Below are 15,520 nucleotides of genomic sequence, written 5' to 3' on the forward strand. Positions count from 1 at the left end.
CAAAATCCAGCAATAATTTCATGGATATAGATAAGATTATTGCAAAATTTATATGAAAAAGCAAAGGAACTAGAATAGCTAAACCAATTTTGACAAAGAAAAATAAAATGGAAGGAATCAGTCTCCCCAATTTTAAGACTTACTACACCGCTACTTGTAATCAAAATTGTGTGGTACTGGCAGAGGGAGAGACACGCAGATCAATGGAACAGAACAGAGAATCAGAAATAGACCCACACAAATATGCTCAACTGATTTTTGACAAAGACGTAAATGCAGTTCAATGCAGGAAAGATGACTTTTTTAACAAATCGTGCTAGGGCAATTGGATGTTCATGGGCAAAAAAATAACCTTTGACCTAAACTTCATATCTTATACAAAAATTAACTCAAAATGGATTATAGACTTACATGTAAAATGTAAAGCTGTAAAACTTCTGGGGAAAAAAAGGAAATAAATTCTAAAGATCTAGGGCAAGGCAGAATTCTTGGACTGACACTAAAAGCATGCTGTTCTCAAGGAAAAACTGATAAATCAGATGTTTTAAGAGTAAAAGCCTTTGCTTTGCAAAAAACCATGTTTACAAGATGAAAAGATAAGCCATAGACTGGGAGAAAACATTTGCAAACCACACTTCGCGGTGTGACAAAGAGCTAACTTCTAAGATATATAAAGAAGGATGACACTCAACAGTAAAAAACTAAGTAATCCAATTAGAAAATGGGCAAAAAATATGGTTATTTCACCAAAGAAGATACATATGCAGATGGCAAATGAGCACATGAGGTGCTCGATGTCACAGCCCTCGGGGAGATGCCCCTCAAAACCACATGGGACACCACTACACACCTGTGAGAATGGCTACAATGAACAACAGGGGCCACCCCAAAGGCTGGCGAGGATGCGGAGAAGCAGGTCACTCACACGGCTCGTGGGAACATAACAGGTGCAGCCAGCCCGGAAAACAGTGTCGTGGTTTCTTAAAAACTAAACATGCGTATTTATGCCAGAGAAATGAAAACTTACATCCTCACAAAAACTTGTATGTGATTTTCACAACAGCTTTATTTATTTTAACTGCTCCAAACTAGAAGCACCTTCAATTGGTTGGTTAAATAGTCACAGGACATGGGATGTGTGCCACAGCGACAGGGAAAGAAGTCGTCAGCCATAAAGCAGAACAGATTACTGATGCACTGGACAACCTGGGTGAACCTCCAGAGAATCAGGCGGAGTAAAGTCAGTCAATCCTCGAAGATTGCATACGGTGTGATTCCACTATGTAACAGTCTTGAAACGACAGAATTATAGGAGCAGAGAACAGATTGTTGGTCTCCAGGGTGAAGGAGGGGGTAGGAACAGAGGGGCAATGCCTGTGGCTCTGGGAGGACAACATGGGGATCCATGTGGGGTACAAGGCATCAGCGCCAAGATTCTGGCGTTGGGGGGAACTGAGTAAAGGGTGCATGGAATCCCTCTGTTACTCCTTAAAACTGCGTGTGAATCAACAGTTACCGCAAATACAAAATTTAATTAAAAAAAAAAAGCAGCTGCTTTCACCGAGATTGTACCAGGCAACTCTCAATTCATGAAAGAGAAAGAGAAAGGGAGTCAAATATTTCCTCGAATAAATCCAACAAAAGAACTACCCTGACACTGAGATGAGACTGAAGTTATAACAAAATAAACGTCAGAGAGCAAAAACTCACGAGCTCCTTTTGAGCGACAGCGTTTCGACCAACCCCCTGACAGAGCAGCCGCCTCATTCCTTCACCACCCACTCACTCACCCTCACACTCGCTCACACCCTCACCCACACACCCACCTACTCACTCTCACCTATACACTCACTCCCCCTCACACATGCGCCCGTTTACTTGTACACACCTGCTCACACACTTGCACACATGTGGGTCTTTCCCCAGTACCCACTTCACCAGTCTGTGGTCCTGGGCAAGCAGGAGGTATGGCAGACACGACCCTTGAGAACCTCCACTACCAGCTCGGTCTTGGCTGTCCTGGGAGATGGGGTCTGGCCAGAGGACGCTGTGTGCCATCACCATGCTGCATAGCTCAGGGACCTTGGTTGTGGATGGAATGTTTGGGGGCACATGGAATGTACCCAACTCTGAGAACTGCACACGGCCTGTGGTGGTGATATGACTGTGCCTCCAAACATCACAAACAAAAGGAAAAAGGACGCCCAGCCCCTCCCATGAGGGTGCAGCCCAAGGCCCACCCATGCAGGGCCCGTTCCACGTGCCCCTGGGAGGCATAGAGACTCTGCACCAATTCCCTCCAGGGCAGGGAGAAGAGTGTGTGGACCCACTGGTCTGGACACAGTGTGCTGAGGTCATGGCCTCCTTACAGTCACGCTCTGTGGTCACTGACTGGCCCCTGGCCAGGGTGCTTTCACTGGAGTATGTGGAGGATATGTCTTGCTACACATCACCAGTGACCTTCCAGAACCTCAAATCAGGCCATCATCCCCTTGCTGAAACTTGTGGGCATCTCCCCATCACCCCTGTCATTCCACCCAGGCTCCTTCCCTCCCAGAACACTGCCCCAAGGCCTCTGGTGCCAGACCCCCCGGCCCCACTGCCTGCTTTCCCGGGACAGGCCGAGTCCGTGCCCACTGCCTGCTTTCCCGGGACAGGCCGAGTCCGTGCGCCCGCCCTCTGGGCCTTCTGCCGAGGGCGTTCCCGGCCAGGCCTCTACCTGCACCCAATCTCTGCTGGGCTCTGTCCTCCCCCACTGGGATTTTCCTCGTCCTGAGCCCACTTCATCTGATACTAATGCAGCCTTTCCAGCTGTCTTCTGATTAGTGTTCATGTGACACATCTTCTGTCCTTTAACATTTCACGTACCAACGGTACAGTTCATGTGGGTGTCTTGTTGACTGAACATAGATTGATCTTTTTTAATACATTCTGATAATCTCACTTTTAATTGGTCTGTTTACACAATTTTTTTATATTTGCAGATTGAATAATCGTCAATCTAATGTATATAGTGTGTGCAATTTTGAAATAATTTTAGATCCATGACTGGTTGCAAAAATAACACAGAGAGTTTCTGTGTGTCCCTCACTCACTTGCACTTGACCTTACTGTATGTGTGCTACCAGATGGTCACTGCCATGGGTAAGGTGCTACGGACGATATGTACCCGTGTGCGTGTGCAGGTCTGTGAAGCCCGATCCCACGTTGGGTCTCTCCAACCACTTACAAAGCGGGAGCACCACAGAGACTCCTGGTGCTCTCCCCAACCCCAACCGTAGGCGATCACTACCATTTTGTCATTCCAAGAGCGTTGTATGAATCGAATCAAACACATGCAATCTTTGGTGACGGGTTTTCTTCCGCTCAGCATGTGGACGCGCTCGAGGGTACCGAGCTGGGCACAGCAGCGCGTGCCCTCTTCCTGCTGCACGGCATCCGCCGCGGAGCTGCGTCTCAGTTTGCGTAGCCAGTCCCCTCAAGAAGGACGTCTGCGTTGCTTCCAGGTTTTATCGATTACAAATTTACTGTTTATAATCAGTACTACCTAGAGAAATTCTGATAAATCACATTTTCAATCATTCTTTCTTAAAAGAATATTCAAATCAACAAAATTTTAGTAAAATAAATATTGTCAGGGGCGCCCTGGGTGGCTCAGTCAGTGAAGCGTCTGCCTTCAGCTCAGGTCATGATCTTGGGGTCCTGGGATCGAATCCCACGTTGGGATCCCACATTGGGATCCTTGCGGGGAGCCTGCTTTTCCCTCTCCCTCTGCCCCTCACCCCCCCACTCGTGCACACACACACACACACACACACACACACACACACTCTCTCTCTCTCTCTCTCTCTCAAATAAATAAACAAAATCATACAAAAAAATACTGTCCTAGCGAGAGCATGGCTGTAACAGCATCAGGAGCAGTGATAGTGCCCTTATCCATATGCTTTTACTATGGAGACACATCCTGTCCTCACGCTCAAGGGGCCATTCCCACCTGTTTGATGAGAAAAGCAAGAGCACGACAGTGAACAGCAAGCTAGTTGTAGAGCCCATGCCCCTGACCACTGGGCAGTTTTCATGCTGGTCAAATACAAAACCCAGCGATGGTGTTAGTTTCAGACGTGAAGGAAAGAGCGTCATGTTTGAAAGTGGCAGGTACTCTCCCACTTGTCATGCTTGTTTCTTCAAGTAAGAGTGAATAGATTTGGATATAAAGTAGAAGGTTTACGGCTGTCTGTGGAATTCACGGCAGCAATCCCACTCACTCAAGCGTACCACCCCGCTCTCTCCCGACATGAGACCTCTCACCCAGAGAAGGGAGCAGAAGTCCCGCCAGCAAACCTCCAGCTGAGGCCCACGTGGCTGCAGTGAGGGCCAGGCTGGGCCGACAGCCCTGCTGTGGCCACCTTAGCGGTGCTTTACCCAGGGCTCCACCCAGGGTCTCAGCTGTCTGGGGGGAGGAGACCATGGAAGGAACCTCGAGGGACAACCACAGACTTGATTTATCATGTTTAACAGCTCAGTGCCCCGTTAGGCTGCAGGAGGCCAGGACAGCAGAAACCGACAGAGCCTATTAGCTGCTTTATGCTCCTTGAGAGACTCACAATGCAGATTATGTCCTTGAGGCCAGGAAGGGGAGGGGAGACTTCTGTACTATAATGCCCTTGCCAGTCACAGTCAGCATTCGGAAGATGTTCAGCACTTATGCAACCCTGACATCAGTGAGCATTCTGCACGGCCTGTGGGCTCATCACTCAGGTGTCCAGACAGATGAATATGATGGGGCTGGGGGCCTGCTCACCTTGCCCCCTTGCTCTAGAGGTTGCAGTGTGTTGGCCTTGTGTCCAGAACGCTGCAAAGCTTTTCTCTTTCTAGCAATGTGTGCGCTTCATCCAGGGATGCCGAGATTTCTCAGGCTTCCCTTTCGGTCCAGGGTATAGCCTACATCAGAGTGTATCTCTTACAAATGCTCCAGTTATTTCAAATATGTACTTCAAAATTTATAATATCTTTGCTGTGGAGACAGGGCAGGACTCCTGAGACCTGTGTCTGATCCTGTCTCTGACACCCCCACCCGCCCTGCACTGACAAGCTGTGTGTGAACTTGACCCTCCCTGAGGCCATGGGTAACAGAGCCCTGGCTTCTGTGTGTCCAGTGTCCACGCTCAGTCTGTCTGCACATGTTTTATCTTCCCACAGACCCTGTGGCTGTGGCGGAAAGCCTATGGCGGCAGCGACCCACAACCCACAATCAGACACTCCGTTCTCACCAGGTGCTGGGCACAGGGTGCAGGATGGGGAAGCACAGTCCTTGAGTAGCTCTCAGTTTGGAGAAGAAACTGGACTATAGGCTGGGACAGCCAGCAATCCAAAAGGTTGAAATTCAACCTGCAATCCCTACCTCACCCTCCAGAGATACGTTCCAGATAGGTTAGAGATCCAAAGTTCCTCTTCTGGAAGGAAGGAAGGGAGGGCTTCTTATGGCCTCAGGGTCCAGGAGATGAGAAGGGGGAGAGGCTGGGCAATGGTCCAGTGCTTCCGCTGCAGTAGGAAAGCATGGAACGTCCCTCTCCTTCCTGCCCTGGCCCTGATCAGCCTGTTCCTGGCAGACGTCTGAGACCACAGAGAGAAGCAGGCCTGGGCGAATTGGGCCCAAAGAAGCCAGCAGAAGGGTAGAAACACATGTGGCCCACCTACTTGAGGGGCCTGTGGACTCAGCACTCCGTAGGTGCCAGTCAAGGAATAACCCCCCTTTCCTGATGTCCTGTGACTCAGCCGCTGGACAACAGCAGGGACAGAGCTGTGCTTACTGATTCCCCTGTTCACTCACAAGGATGACAACACGACCCCGGGACCTGACCCGATCACTGAGGCATCTGTAGTGATGTGGTGTCCCACCTGGGACATCACAAGGAGCCAGGCATGTGGCACAGCACAGGGGCAGAGATGCCCTGTACCAGCTGGGGACCTTCGGGAATGGAAGATGCTGAGTCGGGATGATCCAGGCGCTGGGGTTAGTAACTTGCTTTTGTGACCTGTGCCCGCACAGCATACCTGACTATAGTTACCGCCATGGTGGGTCTGTACATCCTGAATTGCAGGGCCCCCAGTAAGGAGGCCCCTTCCTGAGCGTGCCCGGTAATACAGCGAGAGGCCAGCAAGGAGGAGCCTCCACACCTTGAATGGGCACACAAAGCCCAGAATAATCTACAAATAACTTTAAGAAAGGGTGGGTGAATTTAATGGGGTGGCTACAAGCAAAAGCTAGAAAATGAATTTTTTAAAAAAAGATACCATTTACAAGAACATAAAAAAATCAGTTAGGACAAATCTAACAAAAGGTGTGTGAAATTTCTTTGTAGAAATCTGTAAAATATTACTAACAGAAATTAAAGACCCAATAGACTAAACAGAAATTAAAGAAGACCTAATAGACTCAAGCACTTAAAAATTAAGATGTTAATTCTCCCCAAACTGATTTCCAGATTTAATTCTTTTTTTTTTTAATGATTTTTTATTATATTACGTTAGTCACCATACAGTACATCCCCGGCTTCCAATGTAAAGCTCGATGATTCATTAGTTGCGTATAACACTCAGTGCANAATACAGCGAGAGGCCAGCAAGGAGGAGCCTCCACACCTTGAATGGGCACACAAAGCCCAGAATAATCTACAGTTTGTTTCTCAGGTCCATAGTCTCTCATGCTTCATTCCCCCTTCTGATTACCCCCCCTTTCTTTATCCCTTTCTTCCCCTACCGATCATCCTAGTTCTTATGTTCCATAGATGAGAGAAACCATATGATAATTGTCTTTCTCTGCTTGACTTATTTCACTTAGCAGATTTAATTCTATAGACAAGCTGGTTTCAAAATGTATGTGAAAAATTCATCAGGCCAAGAGCAGCCAAGACTTTCCCTAAGAAAAAGAACGAAGTGAAAGTCCTATTTACGAGAAAGTACTTTAGCCCGTGTGGTGGGGGCACAGGAGGAGATAAGCAGGCTGCCAGGACACAGAAGTCTGGGCACATGGACACTCAGGGAGCAGAGCGCGGTGCTCCCGACACAAACGCCCGGCCGGCAGCACCGGTGAGGGGAGACATGAGACTGGAGGCCCACCCCCAAATAAACTCCGGGGCCTGGGGCCCTCAATGAGAAGACCGCATAGGACACCGCCTGTACGATCGCGGAGAAGGATAGAGGCTTATGAGACATGAAGAGCTTTAGTGGGTAACACAAGGGCAACAGGATGTCAGAATCACGGTTTGTCAATTGACTGGAGAAAGGACAGTAGCCCACAATGGGGGCAGAAGATCTCTGCAGCTCGGGTACTCACTTGGGGTCCCATCTGAAAAACACTTCTATGCTGCTACAGAAATGTGGGCACAGCCCAAGTGGCTAGCAACTGTGCCAGACGGCAGCGGGTGTCATCAGTGGTGAGCAAAACGCAGACCACAGTCACAGTGCGACACCAGCCCAGATGAAACTCCCACAACGCAACCCTGACCCTACTTCCCAGAGCTGGTGAGAGCGAGGCCGCTGGGAGCTGAGCCAATGCCCCCATAATTCACAGACAGCACACTCAGTGGGGAAGCTCGTCCCGCCCGGGACGGGTGCCACGTGCCTCTGATCAGCTAGAAATTCGAATATTCTGATCAAATATTAACAAAAGGTCAGCAACATAAGAAGACTAATAATACACAATAGCCGAGTGAGGTTTATTCTTGGAATGTATGTAACTTAATAGCAGGAATCCTGTTCAGAACATAAACCCAAGGAGGAGCTCCGTAACCACACAAGCAGTAACAAACAGTGCCCAACACTGGTCGGTGTCTCCGGGGGCAGGCGTGCAGGTACAGTCCTCCCCACAGCCCTGCAAGGAAGGTGCATCTCTAGGCTGGGCGGTGGCGGCGGCGGGATTGTCAAGGGAGGAGCCTGCAGCTCACAGCTGGGGAGTGGGAAACAGAGCCCAAGGGCGCCCAGCTCTGCCGGTGCTGCTTCTCCACAGGTGCGGAAAGGCCGTCAATAAAGCTCCACAGCTGCCACGACAAGGGGAAGTAGGGACAGAAGAAACACCTCCGGTCAGGTAAAGATCATTTATCCCCCCACAATTCAAGTCTGTGTCCTCATGACCATTTTTTACTGGGGAAGAGGCAGGGCATGGAGCTCCTAATGCCAGCTTTTATTATAACAAAGTGGTAACTTACACCAAGAAGCCTGAGAATCTGGAAAGAATTTTAGATAAATACAACAAAAGAAAGGGTATGCCAAGGACCATCCTCTTCTGTCACGTCTAAGGCTCTGAGGACTGGAGACGGTCCTACACATCGCTGTCTCCCACAGAATCCCAATGTGAGGAGAGGTCACTGTGGGGCCCCAGAGGGTCCGTCGGGGTGGCGGCTGCCCCTCATCCTTCTGAGCCCGGTTAGGGTCACGATGAAGTCCTGCCCTGGGATGCAGGGGTGAGGCAGACTGGCTGGCAGAGAGAGCAGAGGAGGCACCCACAAAGGGCACAGGAACAAAACCCCGAGGAGAAGCTCAGAGCCCTCTCTGCAGCCTTGGCCCTCAGGCCCCATGGAGAGGAGGGTCTTCTCACCTGAGGGGGCCCTGAGTGCAGGAGGGGCAAGCAGGCAGCCCAGCCCAGTCTTGGGCACCCGCTCTGCCAAGAGTCATCCAGAGGCCCCTTCCTCAGCAGGTGTCTTCGTGGGGCACACAGATGAAGGGTTCCCCTTATCGTGAGGGCTGGCTACTCCATCCTAAGAGGACTGAGGGTCACCTCAGCCTCTAGAATATGAGAGCTCATGGGCACAGACCAGCCGTAGGGTATGCAGATGTGACACAGAGGCCAGAGGCAGCGAGTGGCTTGCCCTCGGTCACAGGTGTGCAGCAGGAGGGCCCGGGGCCTGGTGGACCAGACTCGCCACCTCAGGGCCCAGAATCATGCAGTCAAATGACGGCTGTCCCCGGCCCAGCGGTCCTTGTGTAGCTGCCTGTGCCACAGGGAGCGAGTCTGTGGGGCCTGGGTGGGCCCACTCTCCTCTGCGCTAGCCCCAAGGCCCCCATGGTCATGCTGGCAGGCCTCCTGGATGCACGGACTGATACTGTTAGAGGATTCATCCAACACACAGGCAAAACCATGGATTACTCTTAACTATGTGGAAAATAAGCTAAAATCAGTTGAGTAATTTCTTTCAATGTATTAATATTTTTTTAAAGATTTAAAAAAATTTATTAATGGGGGAGAATGTGTGCACAAGCGGGGGGGGGGCGCAGAGGAAGAAGCAGACTCCCTGCCAAGCAGGGAGCCTGACTCGGGGCTCAATCCCAGGACCTGGGCTGAAGGCAGACTTAACCAACTGAGCCACCCAGGCGCCCCATCAGTGCCTTAATATTTTAATAATAACATCATTACGATGCTGACAAGGGACATCTACTAAAAATAAAATAATTTTCAAAAAAAGATACAAGCGAAAGCAATGAAAACCATTAAGAAGGCCCTTCCCAAATGAAGGGAAGGAAAATTGGGGGGAGGAAAGAGGAGGACAACACTCTATTAAAATAGAGACGACATATGTCAGTACAGGGGTACGGGAATGAAACGTGACGGGAGGAAGTCACCAGCGCGAAGACACGAGGCGCTGACAGCAGACAAGCTCCACAGGATGAAGGAGGCCACAGCATGGAACTAAACATTAACAAGAGTAACTAGGGAAAAAGCAAGGCAACTTCGATAAAAAACAAAAAAAGACCAAAAATTCAAGTTGAAAATATGACTAAAACCTACAGGAAACCAGATTAAAAGCCTACGGACACGGTGACTTGGACCCTGAACCTGGCACTGCTGACATGACAGCGTCTTTGCCGAGGCCCAGGGAGGCGCTGGGGCCAAGGGACGTGAGTGCAAGATGCAGCTGTGGACACAGGGCTCAGGCGGCTGGGCACAGGCTCTGGGGAGCACACGCGCTCACGCCATGGTCTGGCCACTGGGGCCCACCAGCCCATGTCCGCTGCTGGGTCAGCTGCCTGCCTACGGTGGAGGGCCCCCTGTGTGTCCTGGGATGAACATGGAAGGCAGGAGGGGGATGGGTCAGGAGACAGCCAGGGGGCGCCAGTGGTGGACCCGCTCCTCAGGGCTCCTCGCTGTGCTGAGGGGTCTGCACCTGGAAGTGTGTCCCATGTGGCAGGAGCCCACATGCAGGAGGGAGCCTGAGGCACTGCCTGCGACTGCTGGGGTGGCCCCCTCCCTGTGCCAGACTGACCCTGGGGNGACCCGCTCCTCAGGGCTCCTCGCTGTGCTGAGGGGTCTGCACCTGGAAGTGTGTCCCATGTGGCAGGAGCCGACATGCAGGAGGGAGCCTGAGGCACTGCCTGCGACTGTTGGGGTGGCCCCCTCCCTGTGCCAGACTGACCCTGGGGGAGAGAGGGAGGGAGCTGAAATGCCCCCTGGGCACCTGAGTGGTTGTGGCCCAGTGCAGGGGCCAGGGGCAGCCTCAGCAGTGGAATGGGGGGCAGTGAGGCCACGACCTCCCCGAGTCAGTGACCTCACTGACCACAGGCACCCCTCCCCCCAGCTGATGCTCCTGGTGAGCTCTAATCCCCTGGACCTCAATCCCTGATGGGCCCTTAATCCCGCAAACCTGCAGCAGCCTGCCGCTGTGACGTACGTGCCTCGGGCTGGGTTTGCTTTCAGTTCAGGGTGTGTCAGAGAAAGATGTGGACACGGACGACCTCTGACCTTTCCCACTTGCCAACACACGAAGGCAGATTTATAAATCCACGCGGAGACAGTGCACAGGTGACCTGACAGAGCAGCCGGAGCGGGCTGTCCAGATCTCGAGCTTGCGTCACACGAGTTCTGTGAAGCGGGGAGTCACTGCAGCAGAGCCTGACATCCCAGGGGGCTGAGGTTCTGAGCCGGCCCAGAGCTGACCCGGCCCCCACGGGCCGCCTGACGGGACATGCGACCCCAGTCTTCCTTCCCGCTCAGCCACAGTCTCTGCACACCTGGGGGTCACAGGTTAGGGAGGGGGAGGGGGGCGCTGGCATTGCCCGGGGGACCAGGCGGTTGTTCCCGAGGCAGGTGCCGTGGACACAGCCGGGGGACAGGTCAGTAGGGACGCCTCCCGGCCCTGCGTCCTCCCTCCTCCAACCCAGCCTGAGGGAGGAGCTCAGGAACAGACGCTCAGAAAGTCAAAGATACACATTGCTCGGTCACCAGGGCCAGTGGGTTTTTAAAGGTTTGATTATAACAGCAGCACACTCCTTTTTAAAACCAGTAGAAAGAGCGGAGTAAGAAGGCAAACATGCTGGCAGAGCTGGTCCAGCTGAGGTGTGAGTGGGCAGCAGAGCGGGCCCCCGTGCTCTGAGACAAGCGGACAGGGGACAGAGCGCCCCTGACCGCCCCGCCCACCGAGGGGGATGCTCTCACCCGACCCTTTCCTTAGCATTCGCAGACGCATACCGCCCTTTTGTTTTGCATAAATATCACACTACATGTGTTCTGTGACTGGATTTTAAAATGCGGGGATAATTCACAGGCATGAAAATGCAGAGGCTGATTTTCACACATGCACTCACCCATCTGAGCACCAATTCACGACACAGAACATTCCAGACCTGAGGAGAGGCGCCTCTGGCCCCGTCCTGCAGCCCCACCAGCCCACCCAGCACTGCTGGCTGGGGTCCGCACGGTGCCTTCCACTGTTGCGCTCTCGCGTCCGGCTTCCCTCACACAGAACCATGTTCCCGAGAGCCGTCCGTGCTGTGCTAAGTGACGGTCGGGTTCTCTCTAGGACTCCAGGTACAAACATGGGCACTTGTGCCGGCCCTTCTCCAGTTTGAGGCTGAGGAACAAAGTCGGCGCCTCGCCCGCATGTCTGTGTGAAGACAGGGGTCCTGCCGGGGGTGCAGGCGGGGCCGCTGCGGCTCCTGGGGTCTCGCCGCCCCCACCCGACGCGTCTCCACCGCGACGACCCGCTCACTTTCCCATCTGCACGGCGCCCGCCGTCCTGAGAGCAGGCACCTCCTGACCAGTGCGCACACACTGCGGTGAGAAGACACCCGCCTGGCACGGCGGGCGCACGGCCTCGCTGCCCTCCGCGCGGCCTTCCTCCGACACTCCCATCCGGGCGCGCAGTGCGGAGTCAGCCTGCGTTTCTTAAGAACTGCGTCGTTCGTTTGTCCGCGGTTGCGGCTCCCATCCTGAGCGGTCCCCTCTACTGCGCTGCTACTGTTCCCTGGCCGGCCGCTACGTGCAGGCGCGTGAGCACGGTGCCCGGTTGGCTCCTGACGGGATGTGCGCTTTGTTGAGGATGCCCTTCCCCAGGAAAGACTGTTTTAGAAAACCTGACGCACATTTTCTGTGAATCTTCTATAGTTTTGTTACTGCCTCTCAAATACCCTAGTGTTGGGTGTAAGTCTAAAAATGTGGTGTTTTTAACTAGAGTGCTGATCAGCCCAACAGCATTTACTGACCAGTCTATCCATTCCTACTGATTCAAATGCCACTTTCATTAAAGCAAACCAAGCCCATCTCCCAGCAGCTCTGCCCCCACCCGTGACTCCCTCATTTTTTGCACCCAGTAGTATGTTTTTTACACAGATGCATTTTCTTTTTCCCCTCTTGGGTTCTTCTGGATGTTTTTAATGCCGCCCCTGCCCCTGCACACACATTAGTGCCGGCTGCCTGCTCGGGGATGGCGGCCCCAGGCAGGGAGCGGATGTGCACAGCTGGGAGCTCATCCCCTGCCCCCAGCCAGCCCCCCAGAGATGCTGGACATACTCGCAGATCTAGTCTTGGTTGCACCCAAGATGACCATGTGTGCACACTATCCTTGCCCTGGGGATGTGCGCCAGGTAAGGCAGGAAAGCAAGGCTGTTAAACACGGCACTGAAGTACATGCGGCTTTCTGAGAGAAGCATTTACCACCACAGATAGTAACAACTTTGGAATTTTCTGCCCTATCTTAATGAAAAAGCGGAAAGAATTTCTCTTTCTTCAAGAGTGTAAGATGGATATTACATGCGATTTAGAAATATTACATGCGGTTCTCTCAGAGGCTGCCAGTAAGGGGTAACGGGGATCACCCTTTCACGAAGGGAAGGGCTTCTTTTGCTACCACGGGTACAACTGCTGCTTTACATCCAGACGTCAAGTAATCCATGATCCACACGTGTTTACATCTACTTCCGTGAACGTAGCCACGGGCCCATGTTTCCCGGAAAGCTACTTAAAATACAAATTCTAAATGCTATATCTCAGAAAGGCAAAAAGCTTTTCTTCTGTTGAACACCCTCAGATCAAACACCATTATGACTTTGCTTCTGGAAGCCTACACTGGAAGACACCCCCCCCGGCAAACCCAGAGCGGAGCGTGTCTTTGTCTAAATACGGCACCAGTGGTGCCCACTATACAGACATTGCAAACATTTTCCAGCCCACTCATTACCTGCCAAAACAGGTCCGTCAGAAGGATACTGAGCTAATGGTATCTTAGTTCATTTACAGGACAGCAAGATCAATCAGTCTATAAAAGTTTGTTATTTATAAGCTACAAAACTCATGTTAGTTTTACAAACACTTTTAAATACACGTTCCGCATCTGTTTGGCCATGAAGGAATCACATTTGCCGGCCTTCCCACAGACAATACAGAGAACACGTTATCTCTCAGTAGAAGTAACAAGCCCCAACACTGCATGTTCTCTATACACAACGGCATATGTGTGTTAACCTGGCTCTGATACACCGCTTCCACGCTGTGTGCGTACTAGTGAAGCCAGGGGTTCACTTGTTCGGCGCAGAGGCTGACACTCTCACACAAAGGCGCTGGCCGCACTGACAGCACAGGGCCCCGGACTGTGGGGTGGCCAGTGTGTCTTAGGGAAGCCCTGTTCCCACCCCTCCCCAGTGTCAACGACGGAGAGCTGTAAGATTGCAATGCTCACTTTTTTACACACTAACACTTTACCATGAGAGTGGTAACAGTGGACCTTGATCCCTAAAAAGGAGCCATATTCTTAAAATAGAACTTAAAGTAAGGATCTTCCTCTGAATGTCACGGAAAGTGCTGTGCCTGCCTCAGCAGGCCCTGCTAGCAGCTCCTGAGGACCCGCGCGCGCCCCACTCCTCGACACACAGCCTGTTCTCCTGGCCTGAGCGGCCTCCCCTGGCCCCAGCACCCCTTACCTCAGAACAAAGCGGCTCTGGGAGGTCGGGAAGGGCCGGCAGGATGCGGCTATCAGACAGATGGCCACCCTCCTTGTCTAGAGAAGATGAAATGCTAAAGGAGAAAAATCAGAGTGGGTTTTGTCCTAACCAAAGGAGGCTACAAATCCCATTGGCCTCAGGTTGGAAACCTCGTGACATACGACCGGGCACATGTGACCTACTTTTCACCCAACTCCCCTCATTCCGTTGGAGGGGTGCACCCGGCACGGATGTGCTGTCATTTCAATGACTCCGTCCCCCAAACAGGGGCCAGCGCACACATCGGCATGCCTGCGGGACATGGGCCGCGGCAGCTCAGCCCTTGGACAGGAAGGCGTGGGTGGGCCCTAGTGATGGAAATGCAGCTCCTAGGGCCTGAGCTGTCACTGCTGCTGTCAGCTGTCTGCCACGGTTGGGCCTGGCACAAAGCTGGTCCTGTTGAAGCACTCGGTCCTGGAACTGCAGGATAAGGTGCCTGACGCGGCACCAATTGCAAATTCTCCCCCTCCCCCCTTTTTTTGGTGATCTAGGGCTGCTAGGTCCAGGCCTAGAAGCAAGCCGCACGCACATAAGCTTAGAAATGCATGAGCGCTGTATGTCCTTGAAAGCCATCCTGACGCAGGGCTCTGGTGTGGGCAGCGCTGATGGGTGGGCTGACGCGACCCCGTGAGAAGTGGTTGGGAAGGCACATCTGCCACCGAGCAGGACAAAAGTCGCCCTCAGCCCACCTTCTACTTAGCACTGTTAGCTCACCAGCTCACATGAAATCAGATGCAGACAAATGATAAAAACCTGTAACAGGCAGAGCTAAACACACGGATGCAGAGACGAATCGCTGGCTGTGAGGACAGGCTCTGGCTTTCTGGAGCCAACAAAGGAGCACAGAAAGTGGAGGCATGCAGGTGCTACTGACCAGTCAGCCTGATTGTTCATTACAGGAAAACAACTTAAAATAGCACAAATATTGGATGCTCACTGCAGAAAAAAACAGAAAATGCACTTATGAAAAAAAATAACCTATAATGTCATTATTCAGAAAGACCACCAGTGATAGTGGGGTATTTTGAGGTCCACCGAGTCAGACCTTTGTCTCGGTGGTGTGTGTCATTATATTTTTTAACAAAAATAGGAGAAACCACCCACGTTTGCCCTGTTTTTCTCATTTAACATTACATATGAAATTTTTCTATGTCAACATATTTAAACCTACATAACAATGATCAAATTCCCCATGATATTTTTTCTATTCTTATTATGCATAAAATGTTATGCATTTTAATGTAGACAATGTAACCAAACTGCAATGCTT

General features: G+C 51.8%; 1 protein-coding gene across 1 annotated transcript in view; it reads right to left on the reverse strand.

The window, feature by feature from the left end:
• Nucleotides 1-14,473, reverse strand: part of PCBP3 (poly(rC) binding protein 3) — a 63,383-nt gene extending 48,910 nt beyond the window's left edge. The window contains exon 1 of the mRNA XM_034654275.1: nucleotides 14,191-14,473. The gene's annotated coding sequence lies outside the window, so the exon portion shown is untranslated. The remainder of the gene's footprint in view (nucleotides 1-14,190) is intronic.
• Between the last annotated feature and the right edge of the window lie 1,047 nt (nucleotides 14,474-15,520).

This window comes from Ailuropoda melanoleuca, chromosome 1 (genome assembly GCF_002007445.2).
Source record: "Ailuropoda melanoleuca isolate Jingjing chromosome 1, ASM200744v2, whole genome shotgun sequence".
Lineage (NCBI taxonomy): Eukaryota > Metazoa > Chordata > Mammalia > Carnivora > Ursidae > Ailuropoda > Ailuropoda melanoleuca.